We start from the raw sequence: 20,685 nt of genomic DNA, 5'->3' as shown, positions 1-20,685 counted from the left end.
TTTCGACATGGAGAAATGTTAATCAATAGTAAAGTTTTTTATAATAAACATTCCTAAAATTTATTTCCAAATCCTGATTTTCTTATGTTTAATAAATTGTGGACCAACAACAAGGTAAGAATAAAAATTTTTTATCATTTTGTGTTATAATTTTTAAACTTTCCAGTATGGGAAAGTTTTTGTAACAGTTTCAAGACTAGGGCAAGCTATGAACACTACTTTTAGGTGGAAGTCTGTGTGGACGCACCCATGTCTTCGTTTTCGGGGGCATTTATTCGTTTCCAATTCCTCGTGAATCAAAGGTAGAAAATCTGTAGAAAATCACTTAAACAGAAGTTTCCTTCCTGGTAATTTTTTCTGTAAAACTAATATTTTCGGAAATAATAATAATAATAATAATGCGGTTTAACCTCCGTTTCTCTAACATTTACATATATATGTCTGCAAAAATTAATTAAAATTGCTGAATTAAATGTCAATTTACTATGTATTAAAAATTAAGTCTATTTTTGTTGAACTATGTGTTAATTACAATGATATCTACGATTTAAGTTATTGGTCTGTATCATGAAGGCCGTATTCTCTACGATCCGTAATTTTTTTTTTTTTTTCAAATAAAACCGATGCCAAATAACCTAGAATAAAATTTATTACTTTGGTCTATTTGCTGTTTTAGTTTTGTTGTTGTCTTCTATAATTTTTTTTAATTGATTTTATTTTATTTTAATAGTTTTTGTTTTTTTTTTTTTTTAGATTAATTTCTTGTGGGTAATTAATGTTTATTTCCTCGTGTAGTTTGTGCATTCGAAAAAGTACCTAACACAAATGGGATTATCTTATTTCCTAAAAGCAAACAATATAATATAAATAAAAATCATAAAAATTATCATTAAATTTGTCATTTTTTGAACATGTAACTCGATAACGATATAAAAAAAAAATACAGCTAAAAATGGTATCCTTGCGAACTGCAACGAGACACGATAGCACCTTTGGGAACTAAACTGCAGCAAATAGATACAAAACTTGGTAGACACTCTCAACTGAGTTAAGGAGGTATTTCAAATAGAATAGATTATATCAGAGGTTAAAAATCCGATGCGATGGTAATAACGAAGGACGCTTTTATTATACGAAAAGGGGCATACAGATATATAATATTCTATATTACATGGTTTTTTTATCGACATTATTTTTAAAACGAGAATTAAATGGTTAACGATTTTCAAATAGGTTTTGCTTACTTTTTGTTGAAAGAAGTATGTAATATATCATTCTGTGATATAAAAATTAATTCTAATGTTTTTTAGAATCTTTTCTAAGAATTAAACAAATTGGCTCAATGTTCATTTATTTAAATGATTGTTTATTCATTTATTCGTTGGTTACATCACTAAAGAAGTTAATATCAAAGTATAGGTATGTAAAATCAGCAAATCAAATGTATGAAATAAATCAAAATGTTATCAATAAAACAAATGTTTACATAAAATATTGAAATTATACAATAACTAATCTAAAATGTTATTTACGCCACTTTATATCTAAAAATATTTCTTCTGTGTTATCTATTCTTTTAAGCTGAGTATGTTTCTGTTGTTTTTTATTTTATCAAATTGATTGCTGGAATTAAAATATAATTCTTGACCTTTGAGTTTCGATAGGAAATTTGCAGGCAATAATTACCAATTTTGAAACCTGATAATGAGTAATGTTATTATTAGTGCACTTAACAGTTACGTGAAGCCAACATGATGGTCCATACAAATAAATCAAACAGAAAGAAAGTTTCCGTTTTATTTTTCGCTGTTCAATTTTATTCTATTATAGAGTAAGAAAATTAGCTACAGAAGGTCCGTGCTATAAAAATATAGTGTTTAAAATTTTACATTTTGATTGCACCAAATACAAAAGGTCTTTCTTTGAATTCGTTTTAAAAAAACGATCTTTAAAAAAATAAATTTCCACACATTTTCGACGGTGTAATTTTCCATTTACAATGAGGGTTTCGAATTTCGACTACAGTTTGGTCAACTACTTTTAATAATACTAAATCAGAGACGAGTAGCGTATCTGGAGAAAAATATAAGAGTAAGTCAGGAGAGTATTAAGCCAAAAAAAAAAGTTTTGTTGTAAGTGACACTTTATTTCAATCAAAGTATACTTTTAATACATTATTACTTAAAAGGTATTCAAAATTAAATTTAAAACTTATCAATTTTCTTAACTTTTTGTTTTAAAGTTAACCACTTAATGTATTAAAAAGTACATGACTAATGGATATAAGAAACATGATAAACAATTGAAAAAGTAAATTACAATGTTATTTTATTTTAAATGTATATTGAAATATAATCATACCTACTACAAATTATACAGCTTGAATTGAAATGATGTTACTACTAGAGTAGTTGGTTGTCTTTTTTCCAAGAATTTACGACCATTCCTCAAAAAATTTTTGCAAACGGAGCCTTCTCTGGTGGATTTAAAACCTTTAATGGCTAATATTTCAGTTCAATGTCTGTACGACTTAGTATGCTCTTCTCTTGCCCCACATACTTAAAGTTGTCCAGAAATTATTTGAATAAAGAAAAAGTGAGAATCAGACACTAACTCAAAGTTTGTTTGAGCTAGTAACAGCACCTTACGTATTATGGATAATACATTTATTTGCGCTCCCACCATCTCTTTATTTTTTAAGAATGGGCAGACAAAGGAGGAAATTAGTTCAACCAGCTACAAAAGCATGTTTTTTTAGCTTTTTTAACTCATATTGGTTATTTTCAACTTTTTAAATTTTTAATAATAATAATAATAATAAAAATAATTATGATTAATTATGTCAGAGAAACGGAGGTTAAACCCCATTATTATATTATTATATTAATAATAATAATAATAATAATAATAATAATAATGGAGTTTAACCTCCGTTTCTCTGACATATACGCCTATAACAGAGGCCACCCACATCATTATTTATTTAATTACAAACATATTTACAATTACATTTTTGATGTGGGTGAAGTCGGTTATTTCGTTCTTATCCAAGCAACGACAAAGTGATCAATTCTGCACTCCCATTAATTATAAATTGTTCACACTGCCGCTGCCTGAATTCGAACCCGCAACCTTAGTCTAAATAGAAAAACAGTCGAAGACAAACGCCTTAGACCGCTCGGCCATTTAGGCTCTAAATTTTTAATGATTAATATTATAGAAAGTTATCTGCGCTTCCACCAGGATTATATGAATTATTAATATTATATAGTCCTTAATACTGAAGAACCTAATTAGTATATTCAGGCAAATTTATTAAATTATTGTATTGTCATCGGTCCTTGATAAGTGTGCGAAGTTTCAATTCATTTCGACGTTTAGAAGTGGTTGAAAATCAAGTTCAAAGATAATGTTACATAGATACATAGATACTAGTATAATATAAATATTTATTATCTATGATAGATACTACTATGTAACTACTTTCGGTAAATTATTGGTTGCGGTTTTTACGTGAATTTTATTTTTTGTAAAATATGTTTTCCCATTTTTGAATACAATTTCAACCAACCCTGTATATTAAAAATAAAAAGTATTATAACATACATTTATATTTTAAGAATATCATAAAAGTGACACCATTTTAAAAGATAATAACCATACAGCCACGTACATTAAATTGGTTTTTTTTGTTTTTATTATATGTATGTAATGCTTACAGTCTTACAGTTTTTTTGATAATAATTACAAACAAACTAAAAAAAAAATCTATATTAAATACATGCATACATACATACATTTATGTTAATTTAATCTTGTATTTAATTTGTTTTACCTATTAATGAATTAATAATATCTAAAAAGTTTTTTTAATACTTTTTTTATATCATCAATTGACTTGTTTATTAACGTTTTACAAATTAAACACTTACTTATTCAATTTTTTAAATAAATTGTTTTTGTAAATTATTGTGGTTTAATATTTTAATGGTATAGTTTTCGTAGAACTTAATTCTTTCAAAAACGAAGTAATTCATGTAAGCTGATAGCGTTTATTGAATCATTTAAACTTATCGCCCGTATTTGTGACTGTTGGTTAAAATTTATCATGAGTAGCTTCAAACTAGAAGATGTTGTTTGGGTTGCCCTGAGCCTCAGTACTTCTACTTTATCATGAGTAGCTTCCCTAATGTGTGATGATCGCCTGAAAAAATATCAGCAAAATGATTTGGAATTACAACAAAAGTGACACTCAAATTGTGCGGAGGATTTCTTAGTGTAGTTATATTTATATGACATGTTATACATATAAAGCTCTTCCTTAAATTTCAGATGACAAAGATGACTTTACAAATTATGATTTTTTATCTTTCCGTCTTAAGAAGTCCGATTGACAACTTATTGTGCCCAAAATATAATACATTGATTATCATATTATAAAAAAAATACCTTGAATCTTAAAAAGCCCGTGAAATTGAAAAAAAAAAAAAAAATTGGATATTTCTAGGCAAATATATTAACCTAGTTATTTTATTTAACTGCTATTAGAAATAATGTGCCTAGTATTATTTTTGAATACACAAGTTCTTGAAGGAATCCAAATTCTTAAAACGAACGAATAGTGTCTTTGTAAAACCAACTTTTGGTCTGTAATTAGAGTGTTCTAAGCTATGTTTCAAGTGCGAGCTTAGGGTTTCATGCTGGAAAAAACTAAAAAATTGGCGGTGATATTCAAAATCGATTCAGTTTGGAAAAGGCATGGCGTATAATTAACATATAAATAATTACTATGGAAGTGAATGGTCAAATAAATCTCAATTCATTTCGAAAAGTGAAATGGTAAAATAATTAGGTAATTCAAAACAATAATTCAAAAGAACAAATATTTCAATTTCAATGAAAACATTTCCAAAAATTTGTCCCAAAAAAATAGCTCTCTAAGTATCCTTTTCATCTCATCTGATGTCCTTCACCATCACTTTGATATAGATTTAAGGAGTGTTATAAGTTCAATGTGTTTATCTGTGCGACTGTGTGTTTCTCAGTGGCATCGTAGCTCCAAAACGGTCGAGCCGCCAAAAATCGGTTTACAAGGAATAAATCACATTTGTCAGGGGTTTTTTAAATTTTGTAAATTTTACTTGTAAAATAATATTTTTGCAGTACAATGCAGTTTATTTGTTAATCTTATGTTCTCAGGAATATTCTTATTATATTTTAGACTTAATTTTAAAATAAACCTATGATAAGACATTCTAAACAATATAAAAACACTTAACTACCATGTTGATTATAACAATAATTATTTAATTATTGTTAACAGTATTTAAAACAAAACATTTCACTTTTGTATATATAGAAATGAATTTAGCAGCTATACCTACGTTTATTATTATTATTATCTAAAAATAACGAATGTTTCTGATACAAAATTGTAATAAACAAAATGAAAAACAAATATAATTTATCAAAACCAGCTCGTTATATAAACTCAAATATATAGGTACTTAAAATTTAGTGATAACAGAAACAAACCATTGAGAAAAAATTTGATGGTAGCTTCCACACGACCACCATATATATATATATATATATATATATATATATATATATATATATATATATATATATATATATATATATATATATATATATATTGTTTAAGCCGTTCAAAAAATCACAAATTAAATTAAATTTAACAATATCTTAAGCGCATATATGAGAAAGTATCATTGTTTGTTTTGGATATTAAAATAGTGAATGAATTGAATTTGTAAAATTGTAACTCTTATAGATTATTAGTTAGTTCAAAAAATGGGTAAAACGCATTTCGAATTTGGTCAAATACACGACTAAATAGTCGTAGTAGTATCAGGATGCTACATTTTTTAAGTTTTCAGCCTCCCGGGAGGTGTCAAAAATATACTAGCGGATTTACATATTAAAAATTTGCGGTCCATTTCTTCCTTTCTGTTATCATTCATATTTACTGAATGATTAGCAGTTATCCGCTTTGCTGGGTAATTTGAAATTTTAAATACATACAAATGCTTCAATCAATTCTGTTAAATTATATTGAATCAAGAGATCACGCCCCATACAAACTTTGCCACCGTTTTCACCTCTTTAGAGGAAGAATTTCAAAAACTCAAAAACCCCTTTCTTATCAGGTGCCTACGTTATACAAAAGACACACTCTATAAGTTTCAGGTCTCTACGATCAGTGATTTAAGCTGTGCGTTGATTCGTCAGTCATTCAGGACAATGCATTTTATATGTATAGATTAAAAGAACTTTATTGATTTAGTGGATTTCAACAACGAAACACAAGTGCAATTTTCTACCTTAAAGGTTTATGGACAAAAAGAAGCAGATCGGAACCTAAATATCGACATTTAAAATTTTTTATCTATGATGCTAATTCGTAAATGTATTATCTATGATGCTAATTCGTAAATTTCTTTCCATTTTAGTCAACACCGAAATACATTAAGGTCTGTCTGAAGCCAAAACGAGAAAATAAATCTACCACTATTTCACTGTATATAATTTTTAATATTTCATCTTAAAATTAAATTCCATATTAGAACGAAAGAAAGAAGCTTGCTTCTACAGTCAGGGTTTTCAAATCTTATGGAATAATATTGGGGTTATCCATTAAAATTATTGTGGGTATCGCTTACCAGTATGGGCCTTACATCCATACTGCATTGACTCGTCCGCCATGTGTATTGCTAATGCTACTATTCCACGCTACTATTCAATACAATACACAGTATGGCGTGCGCTTCGATTCTGACATAGTGATATCCACAAAAATTTTTTTTAAGTCGTTTTGATCTGGCAAACTCTCTAACTTTCTTGTAGAAACTTTCTGACAAAATAAAAAATACTATTTTCCTGAAGGATTTGACACAAAGAACACTGCCAGCATGGTTTTTATCAATGCTACGGTATTTTTATCATTGAACTGCCTCGTTAATTATAGATAATTGACTAGCTGTACGTATTTATACCTACCGCCTTTTAGTTTCATCCAAACAACCTGCGAGAAATGTGCTTCAGAGCTCTAACTCACCCAGCTTCTGGCGCAAGTATAATTTCTTTGCTTTTTTTTGTATACTTATTACTGAATACAGAGGTTAAGAAGAAATCTTTTTATGTTTTTATTAAGTGTACTATCATTTTTATATGTAGTAATATTTTAATGTGTAAAAAAATAAAATTTCAGGTATAGTCTTCGTCAGCATCGATCTCTTTTACCACTGATCCCACAGACTTACAGACACTTACACACACACACGCATATATATATATATATATATATATATATATATATATATATATATATATATATATATATATATATATATATATATATATATATATATATTATATATATATATATATATATATATATATATATATATATATATACAAAGTGGTGTGATAAAAATACGAAAAAAAAATTATAAATAAAAATTAGGTGTAGAAACGAACAAATAAATGGTTGAAAAACAAAAGGGATAAAAATTGAATATAACCAGATTGTATGGTGAGTTTTTATACCATGTATATATAAACTATATATACTATATTAAGTTTAGTCCCAAGTTTGTAACGCTTAAAAATATTGATGCTACGAACAAAATTTTGGTATAGGTGTTCATAAAATAACCTAATTAACCCATTTCCGGTTGTCTGTCTGTCTGTTTGTCGTCTGTCCGTCTGTAATCACGATTACTCAAAAAGAAAAAGAGATATCAAGCTGAAATTTTTATAGCGTGGTGAGGACGTAAAAAGTGAGGTCGAGTTCGTAAATGAGAAGCATAGGTCAATTGGGTCTTGTAAACCGTTAGAGATAGAACAAAAATTTAAATGTAAAAAATGTTCCTTAAAAAAAAAATACATAACTTTTGTTTGAAATATTTTTTCGTCATTGTTAACCCATAAGAGTGCCAATTATGCGCAAATTGTATAGTATGTATTATATGGGAATATCGGTTATATATGTGTGACATTTATGTATGTGTAATGTGACAGAGTAATCAACACTGTCTATACATGGTATTTCAACAATTAACTCAGTTAATTGTTTGTTTTCACTTGTTTTTTCTGTTTTTGTTTTTGTTGTATATATGTGTATAGTGGTCAACTTCTCCTAGTCCGTTGTTGTGTTGTGTAGTTGTTCTTAAAAATAATTAATGACGTTAACAAACAACGACAAACTCAATCAAACCCACACACACCACTACATCATCACCATTTCTACTTGTGTCCTTATACTTACTTCTCTGTGTGTAGAATGAAAAAGAAAAAAAAATGGACATAGTCACCGAAAAACTATAAAATCTGTTATTGTGTTCACCAATACATTCATACATACAACTAAACCAATACAAATATAGGATTTATATTGTGGACAAAAATAAGAAACTATAATGTATACCTAATTGTACACTTGATGACAATCAAATTGGGTACTTTGTATCTTCTTCGTAAGGGTGATATTATAATTCGTGGATAGATCAATGACGATCCCGTTTACGACTGTGAGCAGGCAAATATTTAAGTAAATTGCGTATCTAACTATCGTAAAGCGAAAACAATGGTTAAACTGTTCCCAACAGGGAACTTCGACTAATAACTACACGAAAAATTTGGCAGAATTCTAGGAAACAATATCTTAAACAACTTAATTTGAATTGGTGAGTAAAGACTAGAAATCCCAAGTCAGATGACAATGAAATACAATGCGGAGACAAAATACTTGCCACTTAACTATTGGTCAACGCGTGAAAGTGAGCCATAGACGAAGTTATATCGGTGTAATAGAAAAGAGAAATAGTCCAGTAGTTAGTAGGGTACTTGTAATAATCATCTACCAATTGTAGATGATTATTACAAAGGGTGGGACTGAATTAGAAAACACCACAATGGATCACAGCTTTTAGTTGTATTCAAATTATCTAATAAGGTTGAAGAAATTAGGCCTTGATAGATTTAAAATAAATATTCACTCAATAGCTTCAAACTTGCAGGTATTGTTTGGATTGCCCTCATCCTCGGTACTTCTACGCTTTCTGAAATTTACTAGATTTAAATATTTAAGAACGAATTCCACTTGTTTCAACTATGTACATAGTTTTAAATACTCGATCAATCAAAAATCATTTACAGAAAATAAAACCGTTTTGAAATAATGAAGCCAGTTAACCATTCTTAGCCATCTGTGTGTAATTATTACAGATTTATGATACGATTGCCAATAGCTTTATACAATAACAACCACCATAATTGGAGTAAACTTGTAGATAATGAAATACATTTAATATAGGGGATAGTGTAATAAACACGAATTGCAAGTAATTGCCAACAATTTAGTTTTGGTGCTTATACCATGAAATTCTTACAAAAAATGTATTGATTGCCAAATATTCATTATTGCAAAATAAATTCACTATTGAAAAAGTCTTCCATTTGTCTCAGAAAGTATTAAATAAATGTATAAAAACGTCGAAACATTAGGAAATAGGGGCATAAGATTATTGGAATGCATATAATTTAACAAATTGAGTGGATTTATGGTAAATCTTTTAAAGATTGCAAACGAAAACGGGGTTTATATATTCAGCTGATTTCTTAAGATACACGAATATTTTCTGTTATTTAGAAGTTTGTGCTAAGGGCAATGATGAAAGTGGCAGGAAAATTAATGTTTCGCAGTATTCTCACGCAATATATTAGCAAAAGTACTGACATTTTTCTCAACCATGAAATAATTTTCTTGTTTTCACTCTGCAGAAGTGATGTTGTTTATTTTTTTTCTTTTCATCGATGTGGAAACTTCTGCAATAGTAGTTTAGCATAAATTATTAAAATAACAATGGAAATTTTAAAACTAACAAACATTTTAAATGTACCAGACAGTACACACATAGTCAGAAACTCACACCCATCGTTCTAAAAAACAAAAACAAAAAAAAGATGGATAAATCTAACCACAATCTAAGTATCGTTAACTTTAAATAAATATAAAAAAAAAAAGAAATATCAAAATAATAATAAAAAAAAACTTATCCTAATTGACGTGTCGTTTTTGTTTTGCTTAATTCCAACATCCCAACATGGTTTACCCATTAAAATGTCGCCCGTATCTCAACCTGATCTGGACCCAGATAGATGACCGCGATGTCGCCAAGACAAATGATACAACACAACACATTGTCGTTTTTACTTGCGGAACTATGCCCATGCATTCAATATAAATATACCCCTAAATAGAAAAGATACACAAATTCGTTATATCGTTGTCCGTCCGTTATTAATTTCATAGTAAATAGTTGATGAATTCACCCTGAAAATCAAAACAATAATTTAAATATCAATAATAGGGCAGTGCATGATCATAGCACATTAGATTTTAGCACGGCACTTATAATAACTAAAATGGAAATATTTATAATCAGACATGTATTAATAAATTTTTCGTCCACAAGCAACTTAAAAGTCATTGAAAAACAAGTGAAAACAAACAATTGACTGAGTTAGTTGTTGATATGCCATATATAGACAGTATTGATAACACATTCGTTTTTTTTTACGTCATGTAAGTAAAGAATCATAAACAAACACACACATACATAATATATGTAACGTATAAATATAAAATATAAGCAATACGTACCTGTTCATATACATAAAATTATAATATTTTTAAGCAAATTTTCGGCCTCACGTGTAAACATGATATTAACGAAAAAATATTTCAAACAAAAATTGTTTATGTTTTTATTAGGAACATTTTTTACTTATAAACTTTTGTTTCATTTATAACGGTTTACAAGATGGGTCCTACAGACCCAAGACCATAACCTATGTTGCTCATTTACGAACTTGATCTCACTTTTATGTACTGGGCACTCTATTCAAATTTCATCTTAATATCTCTTTTCCGTTTTGATTTATCGTGTTAACGGGCGGACAAGCGAACAGACAGACAGGCAACCGTAAATGGACTATTTAGGGGAATTTATGAAGCATCAATATTTTTAAGCATGACAAACTTGGGACTAAACATAGTATACCTTGATATATATCATTTATACATGGTATAATAATTAGCTTTTATCTACAACGAAGTGTAGTTTTTAATTTGCTTTTTTAAAGTGATTTTGTACTAAAATTGTGAAAATCGTATTTATTTGAACTTAGTTTTTGTATTATCTATAAAGATATGACGTTCTCACTATTTTAGAGTTTAAATTTTAACACCGCGAAAAGAAGCTAACTTGCATCGATAGTCCTCGATTCCAATAAGTTCAAAACGAAGCTTCACTAAGCTTTTTTGAAAATAAGTTTGCTGCCGTTCACACGTCTCTAAGTGTGGATAGCGTATACGCCAATCCTCCTCAGATTATAAGAAAGGGATGAAAAAACAAATGTTTAGATTTTAACATTTTATAAAACACTGACCATAATTAGAGAAAACTTGTTTGAAATTCATTACGAAGTAAGAATGTGTGAAATTGGATTATCCAAGCACGAAATGAGAAATTAGAGTGAATTGTTTTAAAAAGTAAATTGCTTTTTATATTTCTACCTTATTTTTTTAATAATTGATGCAGATGATTTAAGACTACTGTTTGAAAGCACATTTAGATAGCACCAATTTTCATTAATTTTTCAAAAAGTTTCATGCTCATTAATAATCAAGGATTTGTGAAAAATTTTGGTAATAATCATAAAGATTAAAGCATTTTGTACATCATTCATTAGTATTTTTAATTTTACTGATCTTAAACTTTGTAATTTTTCGAGTAGCTTTAGAAAAATGAAAATATTTTCTATAATTCACCTAAACAGACAGAAAATGATTGATCTGAACTCTAAAGTTCTAACGGCTTGTTACATATTATATTGTGCCTTGGCCTGCAAGATATGTAACGAATGAATTGTTAGCTTATTTATTATCATCACTTGTACTTCACTCTGCGCCCGCCCCCTTCACAACTATTCTTCATTCATTATCCATGAAAACTGATATCTTGTTAATAGATTCAGATAACACAAAAACAACTTACCCTTAAGTAACAAGCATAATACAATATATACATAAACATAGGTGCATATAAGGTAATCCTTTTATGAATGAATGAATGAAAGGTTAAGGCCCATTTATCTAAGTTTTGGATAATATTATCTATCAACAATATCATTAACAAAACTTAATGTCAGTTTTTTTTATAATTTTTATCAATTTTTATACATTTGTTATTATATTTTATTAGTTTTCAATATTGGGTTTTTGTTTTAAAACATTTAGATCTAATTTAAACAAATTTTATCTCAACTTGGACATAGCAAAATAAACTGAAAATTGTTTGAAATATAACAAGAAATTATTTTGGAAAAAAGCAATTATTTATTTATTAAAGAAAAAGCATCAAACATAAAAGATACTTTTTGAGTCTGACACTATGGATCAAGGAGGATTTACCATTTTCGACAGTTTATATAATTTTTTTCACTCTTACAAAACCTATCCAATACTATGCCGGTTTTGTTGAAAATCAAGAACGATGAACTGTTTTGTATGAGTCTCTTGCTTGAATTTTAGAGGTTGGTATACAGAAGGGAGGTGTGCAGAAAGACATAGAATTACATAATAATTAAACTGATTCTCTAATATCAAAATCATTCTTGCAAATTTTTTTTTCTACTGCGGATAAACTTCATTATGTTTCTTTTTATGATATACTAATAGGTTTGTTTATTCTTTTTAAAATATAGTAGGTTCCGAGACATTTTATGTAGGTTCCTACATAAGTTCCGAGACATTTTAAAAACATATATAAAATATTAAAGTAAAAATTTTAATAAACCTCCGACATAATATCAGGTCTGATCGATTCGTTTGCGGGATCGTAACTCCTACACGGATGAACCAATTCTGATTTTTTTTTTAAATGTAACTTGATCGAAAGTGGTTTTAGCAATGTTTCAAGAAAACATGCTCAGCCGTTTGATCATCTTCTTTTTTCTAATTTTTCCGGGTACGGAATCGCACTAAATATAGCTAAGAATTCTCACGACAAAATTACCCTTCAAACAGGTAAGCAACAAATCCGGTCATTCGTTTAGGAGCGACGTTGCCACAAAATAAGATCAGATCGATTAATTTGTGGCATCATCTAAACGGATGAATCAATTTTGATCTTTTTTTTGTTAAAATGTAATTTTAACAAAAGTGTTCTTAGCTATGTAAGAAAATTTGCTCCAACTCCTTAAACATTTCTAAGAACAATCTCAATCAAATTCAATTTCAAAAAAAGATTAAAATTTGTTATTCTTTTTAGGAGCTACGATACTACAGGCAGACACCCAGATAAACAGATACGGAGCTACACTAAATTTAAAACCGCTTTTCAACTGGGGGCTAAAAATCAGCAGATAATAATACCGAAAATTAGTATTTTCATAACAGCTTATCCACTTTCTGCACCTGTTCTTTATTTATTATTGGTTTTAACAGTTTTTTTGTTTTTTTTTTGTTTTTTGGAGGTGGTTAAATTAACATTTCTATTCTTAGAATACTAAATATAATATAGTTCAATAAATATAATAAATACAACAATAATTATTATAAAAAGGTGGACCACACAATTCAAAAATAATAAATTGAACTTACTGAACTTTAATGAATGTATAGGTTACAATATTTGACCACACACAAACGTACAAGTTAGTGCCTTCCACAGCATGTAATCATATAATGAAAATTAAAACGACACATATTAAAAAGTTTTCGTAAAATATGGTCTTTTGCAAATGTAAAATACTGATATAAACTCCTAATTAGTCGTCCGAATATATCACGTTTCAGTCCATTTCAAAGTGTATCCTTTTAATAGCTGATAGTTGAAGTTTACTTTAGAACCTAATTTTGATGAACCGAAAATATTTTTCCTGACTCCTGTAGAATAAATACTCTTTAGCGGCACTGTTTTCAAAATAATTAAATCCAAACTACCTATTGCAAGTGTCGTTGCAGGAAAGAAAAATCAGTACAGCATTTTCGGATTTAAATAATTACCAAATAACTATCAGCAACTTGTCATAATACATTATACATTTGCGAAATTCGTAAGCACGAAATAAGTCAAATCATGGAGATAGTTTCGCAAGAAATTGGGAAAAATTCCCATATGGACAAATAACATTTTCTAGAGAATTTTTCCAACAATTAGGTTTTTGCAGGTGTGATGCATTGCGAAATCACCAAGGACTAATCGGACGGATTGAAGTTGATTTTTCATGCATTTTGTTGAGTTCACAATATAAAATGCTTCAATCTGCAGTTTGTAAACGCAATATTGCAGAATACGTAATTTTTTTTATTGTACACTTATCAATATTGTTTTTATTTTTATCTTAGCTGTCCTCTGCGACTTCATCCCCGAATTTGAGAAAATACTATCAATTTTTAACTGTTAGCTTTTCAGAAAAATGTTTACCTACACGTTACTTACTCGATAGATTTTCTTGGACCAAAATGTTTTATTTCTTGTATAGTATTTTCGCTATCCAACGAAATTTATGTAAATCGCCTGTATTCCTCTTCTTTTTCCATAATTATAAGGGTATCACCGGCGTGCTAAAAAAGAATTCGAAAATTTTTAGAGAGCTGAACGGTTTCTAAACTGTGAGCTGTGAAAATTCATATCAGACTTTTTAATAAAGCAGGTCTATGCAGAGGACACTTTGTGTCATAGCTAATACCAACTAAATCGACAATCGCATCTTCGTAAAAAAAGATGAAGTATTTCTTTAATTTGGATTTAAAATTCTGACACTCCTAATAGAAAATCTTTTATATCAAAATGTCTATAAAATAGTCAACCGATACATTTTAGAATGCTCCCTTAGAAGTTATTAACCATTGTAGCTGTTAGACATTGTTACAAGATTTATTTTGTGTGTATATTAAAAGTATGAAAAGTATCTGAAGGAATTCTGGGATTGTGTTTGGAGACGTTAGTACTTATTGAGAAGATATTCGATTATATTAAGTGAAGAAGCTCAGAACTGTTTGCCTTTACTAGATTAGTTTGTATAATATTTTTGAATCTTCCAAAATGTTACATATTTTTCTTGGAATTTGAGAATATATCGAATAATCCAGCATGTAAGATCGTTTTAAAATATAGCAACTTTGATCATGGTTTGAGAACATTCTAGAATTCACCAGAAGAAATACTATATGAATTATGTCTATAATATAATTAAATAAACATAATATTATCGACTATCGTTTTTAAAATGAATTAGTTTAAATGTGTTATTATTACTTTAATAATATTTGATTATACAAACTTTAAATGTAATACAAGCCATCATATACACTTTTAGACCGTCAGCCCATGATAAAGCGAAATTTATAAAATTTTGTTTGTTTGCATTTTTGTGTGATTTATAGAGATTAGTTGAGGGTTCTTAAGTTAAAATTTTGGTAATAAGCGTGGCTCGAATGAAATACACAATATGCGAAAACGTGAAGACCGTTTAAAATTTTCAAAAGACCCAAAAATTGATTTTTTTTTATTTAAAAAAAAATAACAGTTACATACTTTCAACCATTTTGTAGTCTATTTTGTAGCCAATAGCTTCTTTTCGATATAAACGGCATATAAAAGAAAATCCGTTTCCATACTTATCCGATTTACTCTTTATCTTTATATTATATAAATAATCATGGACATTTCAATTTATTATGGGCTCACGGTCTTTTTATGATGTAGTGTGAACACAATTTGCAAGTAGCAAAGCAGTGTAACAAAACTGAGAACATTTATACTTAGTTTGTTTGCTGTATTACATTGTTCCTCAATTATTTTTATCAAAAATTCAATTATTTTGTTTGAATATTTGTGTTTTCTTTGAGACACAATATATTATTGTTTGATCTTTGAGTTATAAATATAAGTTTATTATTGATAGTGTTTTGTGTGTGCATTATTGAATCGATCTCACGGATAATTGTGTGTGATAAACTTTGTTTAAATTTGAAACGACAAGTAAGTATATTATTACAATTAATTAAATAATGTATGTGTCTGTATGTAGTGTATATTTATCAAGTATGCATTTCAAGTTTAATGGAACTTTCCATTTAAATATACATTTAATAGTTTTTAATTTATATTTGAATAGCTAATCAAAAATTATTTGTCAAATTGTAATTTAATTAAATTATAAAAAAATGTAACCAACATTTTTATGATTTATTTGTATGATTTACACAGTTCATAAAACTTGTTTAATAAAAATATAAACCTTAGAGTCGGAATTCGTGAACAACGGTGCCTTTCTTACATTTCAAAAATTTCTTACATCACTGTCTTCATTGATAATGAAAGAATACTTTATAATTTTTATATTTTCAATGAAGACAGTGGCATAAGAGATTTTTTCGAAACTGAGATTTTCAACACATAGCCCTAAGTTGATACTGTACCCTTTTTTTTTTTAATTCGGTGGTTAAAAATGTTATTGCTTACCGTTATTTAGACGTTATATCTCATTTTTTAAAGTACTGCTGCTATAACTTGGGTCCAAGTGGGGCTTGCTCAAGTATGCGATTGCTGTAAGCAAGTACCTTTGCTCATATGACTGATGTCTATACTAGCATATCTGCGTAGACCATTAATGTAAATTATCTACAAACTTGGTTCACTACGTACGCTTACTCAAAGTTGGGGCAAGGACCAACACGCAAACTAAAGTTGGCAAACATTGGGAAAATCAACGAGAGATAGTAGAATCGCTTGGTTACACTGTTTGGATATATTAATATGTCCAAGGTATATTTTCTGTTTTGAATTTTGGACATAAGTGCGCTTCAACAAAATTTTCCGGATATTCGACCATAAGTTTCTGTAGCAACCTATTTATTTGGTCTCAAAGTGGAAAATATAGCTTGTTATGTGGCATAATTTATTGAATTAAAACAAAATTAAAATTATTGGTTCATAGAATTGAATGTAATAAAATTATTAAATTTTAATGGTAACGGTTTGTACAAATGATAATATAGAGGTACCTATTAAAATGCATAGCAATTATTTATAATGATAATTATTTTGATACTGATTTCCTTTGAATCAGCACATATACGTATTTTAATAATTATACATATATATTACATATTATACATATAGCTATAATGGTCTAAGAGATAGAGTTACAATTATGAAAATTAGGTGCAGTAGAAGATTGTATGGAATCAAAAGATTTCAATGTGTATTACAGAGAATATGAGTGTAATAACGATAGAGTGCGATTCCAAAGTTGTTAAAAGTTACGAGAAAATTAGGAGAAGGTTAGTGGTGGAACTGAAAAAATTATAATGTACCCATATTTCACGATAAAATTGTACTTTCCATCACTCACTAGTAAGATTGCAAATTTATCTTAAAAGCAAGAAACAAAAGCTGCATACCTTCCCCTTTTTTTCGTTTTCCCCAACCCCTTTTTGTATGGCATGCTCTGTATAAAGTTTGTATTGTTTAAAAAACCAAGTTTTTTATTATATTACCTTTCTTTGTATTAATTTTTTAACAAAATTTTGTTTTCTGCATGTAGAGTTTCAGCATCACGGGAAAACGGGTCCAAAATTTTTTCAGCAATCAAGCAGATACACAAATACTACTAGAGTTAAAAGAGAGGGAGTAAACGCAGGCACAACGAGTAAAAAGAAAGGGAGATAAAAAATTAATAAAATTGAAAGGCCACCCTTCAACCCGCGTTTTCGCGATTCTTGCCAACAAAACCCAACGCAAAGAGTTGATTTTTGTTAAAACATATGAGGTAGTAGGTAAGTTAGCGAGGTTTGGAATAATTTTTGATACTCCGTTTACAATCGGACGGAAAGTACAATCCAACCAAAAAAAAAAAATAACAACTCTATGATTACCGCTAAAGTTTATTTATTGGCCATTTGCATTTATTCTGCCTCGTACTTATTCCAACCGACACGATCCGGGATACGTGGTTTTTCGGTGCTCTATCAACATAATTTCATTATTTCTAATACTGAACCTTCTTTTTAGTTTTTTCGTAAATTATAATTGTCAAGCCTTATTTAAGGCTTTTGATTCCTATGCAATTGTCTACTACACCTTTTTAAATTTATGGTATTATCTCCTAGTCTACATCATACATACATATACTAAAGTTAATTGTAATAGTAATAGTACTTACACTATAAAATATAGTGTTCGATAATAATATATAGTTCACTACAAAAAACATTCCCAGTTGATATGAACCGAGCTGTTTGTGATTAGCAGTAAGAGTATTAAAAAAAAGAATTGAAAAACACTGACACTACTCAGCATTAAAAGACTGGATCATTTCATTCGTAGCAAGTGAAATCCTAGTTGTTGAAAATAAAAAAAATATAAATACAATAGTCTCAATTACTGGATTTTTCCGATTACTGGTACTGTATGGAAAAATTCAATATAAATAATATTAAATTGATTCAAAACTGCTTAGATGTATTCAACGTCCAGTAATATAAATACTTTTCGTTCGCTAGCACTTTCCACACTGCTTTCTTCCAATCACACAAAAATGATACTGTTTGTTTCCATATACATCCAATACGCTTTATTATTATGATTCTAAAAACACAATGTGTACATTGGAATACCATTTTTGCAATCATTTTTTAATTAATAATGAAACAAATCCAAATATTTTATTGAGTCTCGACTCAATGTTCTCACTCACCTGAATATTAACGTTTTTCAAAATTAACAAAACAAAAAAAATCAACTTGTTGCTAAGGAGTTCCTTATAAACATGCCAGTCGGAGAAGCTACAGGAGCTTCAAAAGAGTTGTATAGTGTTAGTTGTGAGCCATCAGTCTATCGATTACTAAGTGAACTATGATCCTCGAAAATTTTTAGTGTAATATCAAATTAAACATTTAAAAAACATTAAATGAAAAATCGTGTATCGAATATTTATTTATCTAAATTATTATGCTTTATAAACATTAAATATAAGGTAACACAAAAAAAAGCAAAATTCCTAATTTTTACCGAATTTACAAAAACAAAATTTTGTACTAATGCGATGATAGGATTATAGAACAACTTATTTAAGGTGCATCACATTCAGTTGCAAAGAATATAAGCTACACTTTTTCATTATGGTACAGATGAAATAATCTCAACCAAAAATTTCATTTTTAGCTCATAACAAGATCATTTTTTCAAAAGGTCAAATAAACATGGCTCAATTCATTTCGAAAAGTGAAATGATAAAATGATTAGGCAGTTCAAAACAACAATTCAAAAGAACAAGGTCAACTCAAATATTTCAATTTCAATTAAAATATTTCCAAAATTTGTCCCAAAAAATGATAGCTCTAAGTATCCTTTTCATCTCATCTGATGTCCTTGACCATCACTTTGATATTGGTTAAAGAAGAAGTGTTACAAGTTTAAAGTGTTTATCTGTGCGTCCGTGTGTTTCTCAGTGACTTCGTAGCCCATAAACGGTCGAACCGACTTGATTGAGAACATTTTATTGCTTAGTTTTAAAAAATCGGTTTACAAAAAATAAATCGCATTTGTTGGGGGTTTTTAAAATTTTGTAAATTTCACTTGTGTTGTAACGGCGAGGATCAAACTTCTTACACTGGGTAAACCTCGTACAGCATTTGTTACGCTTGAACTATAGATGAGTCACTAGACTTAACTGACACTCAATATACAATTAAAAAATCAAAAAATATGCATAATATTTTCTATAATGCATAAAATAAATTTTGAATAAAAAACACAAAATATAATATGGATAAGCACTTAATATTTCATATTTTTATGTAGTAATAATTTGTTATTTTTCTATTTTATTTACATATAATTGAAATAATTACATGTAATTATTATACAATTCAATTATGGTACAATGAAAATATATAATATTTACTGGTCAATTTTATCGAAATAGTATTATATTTAATGGGAAAATATTGTTTTTTCTTTTCCATTTATCAATAAAGTCTTTTTTTATGAAATTATTCGTACTTTATTAGTATATGAGTTATTCTGTTGCAAATTTTCCAAACAAGGACTATAAATTTCATGAAATCAAATTAAACTTGAAATAAATTCATTCTTACACATGTGTACGGCTATATGTTTTATTATGCTTACGCCCCAATTTCCGAAGTTTCGTAAGTGTGTTAATCACGAAACTATACTCCCTCTCTGTTCTGAAGACTAAAACGTTTCTGTGTATCTGCATGTCTGCTTGTGGCATCGTAGCTCCTAAAGGGATAAATCGATTTTGATTGCTTTTTTATAGAAAGTGTATTAGATCGTAAGTGTTCTTAGCTATGTTTTATGTTCAGATTGTGGTTTCGTACCCGAAAGCAAATATGAAAGGGTTCTTGATCTTGAAACATTTGAGCAGAATAATATTGATGCATTAAAAAAGAGGATCTGACAAAATGTCGTTCAAACTCCAATGGCAATGATGTGGCATGCGGTATATAACTCACTTGCAAAAACGTCTACTCCTGGACAGATATTTGTCATCTCATTGGAGTTAGAACTTATAAGGACTTGAACTACATTTACTAAATTAACTGAATTTTCTTAACAAACA

This window comes from Chrysoperla carnea, chromosome 3 (assembly GCF_905475395.1).
Source record: "Chrysoperla carnea chromosome 3, inChrCarn1.1, whole genome shotgun sequence".
NCBI classification, from domain to species: Eukaryota; Metazoa; Arthropoda; class Insecta; order Neuroptera; family Chrysopidae; genus Chrysoperla; species Chrysoperla carnea.
The sequence above is the reverse complement of the archived record's forward strand: the minus strand, read 5'-3'. Positions refer to the sequence as shown.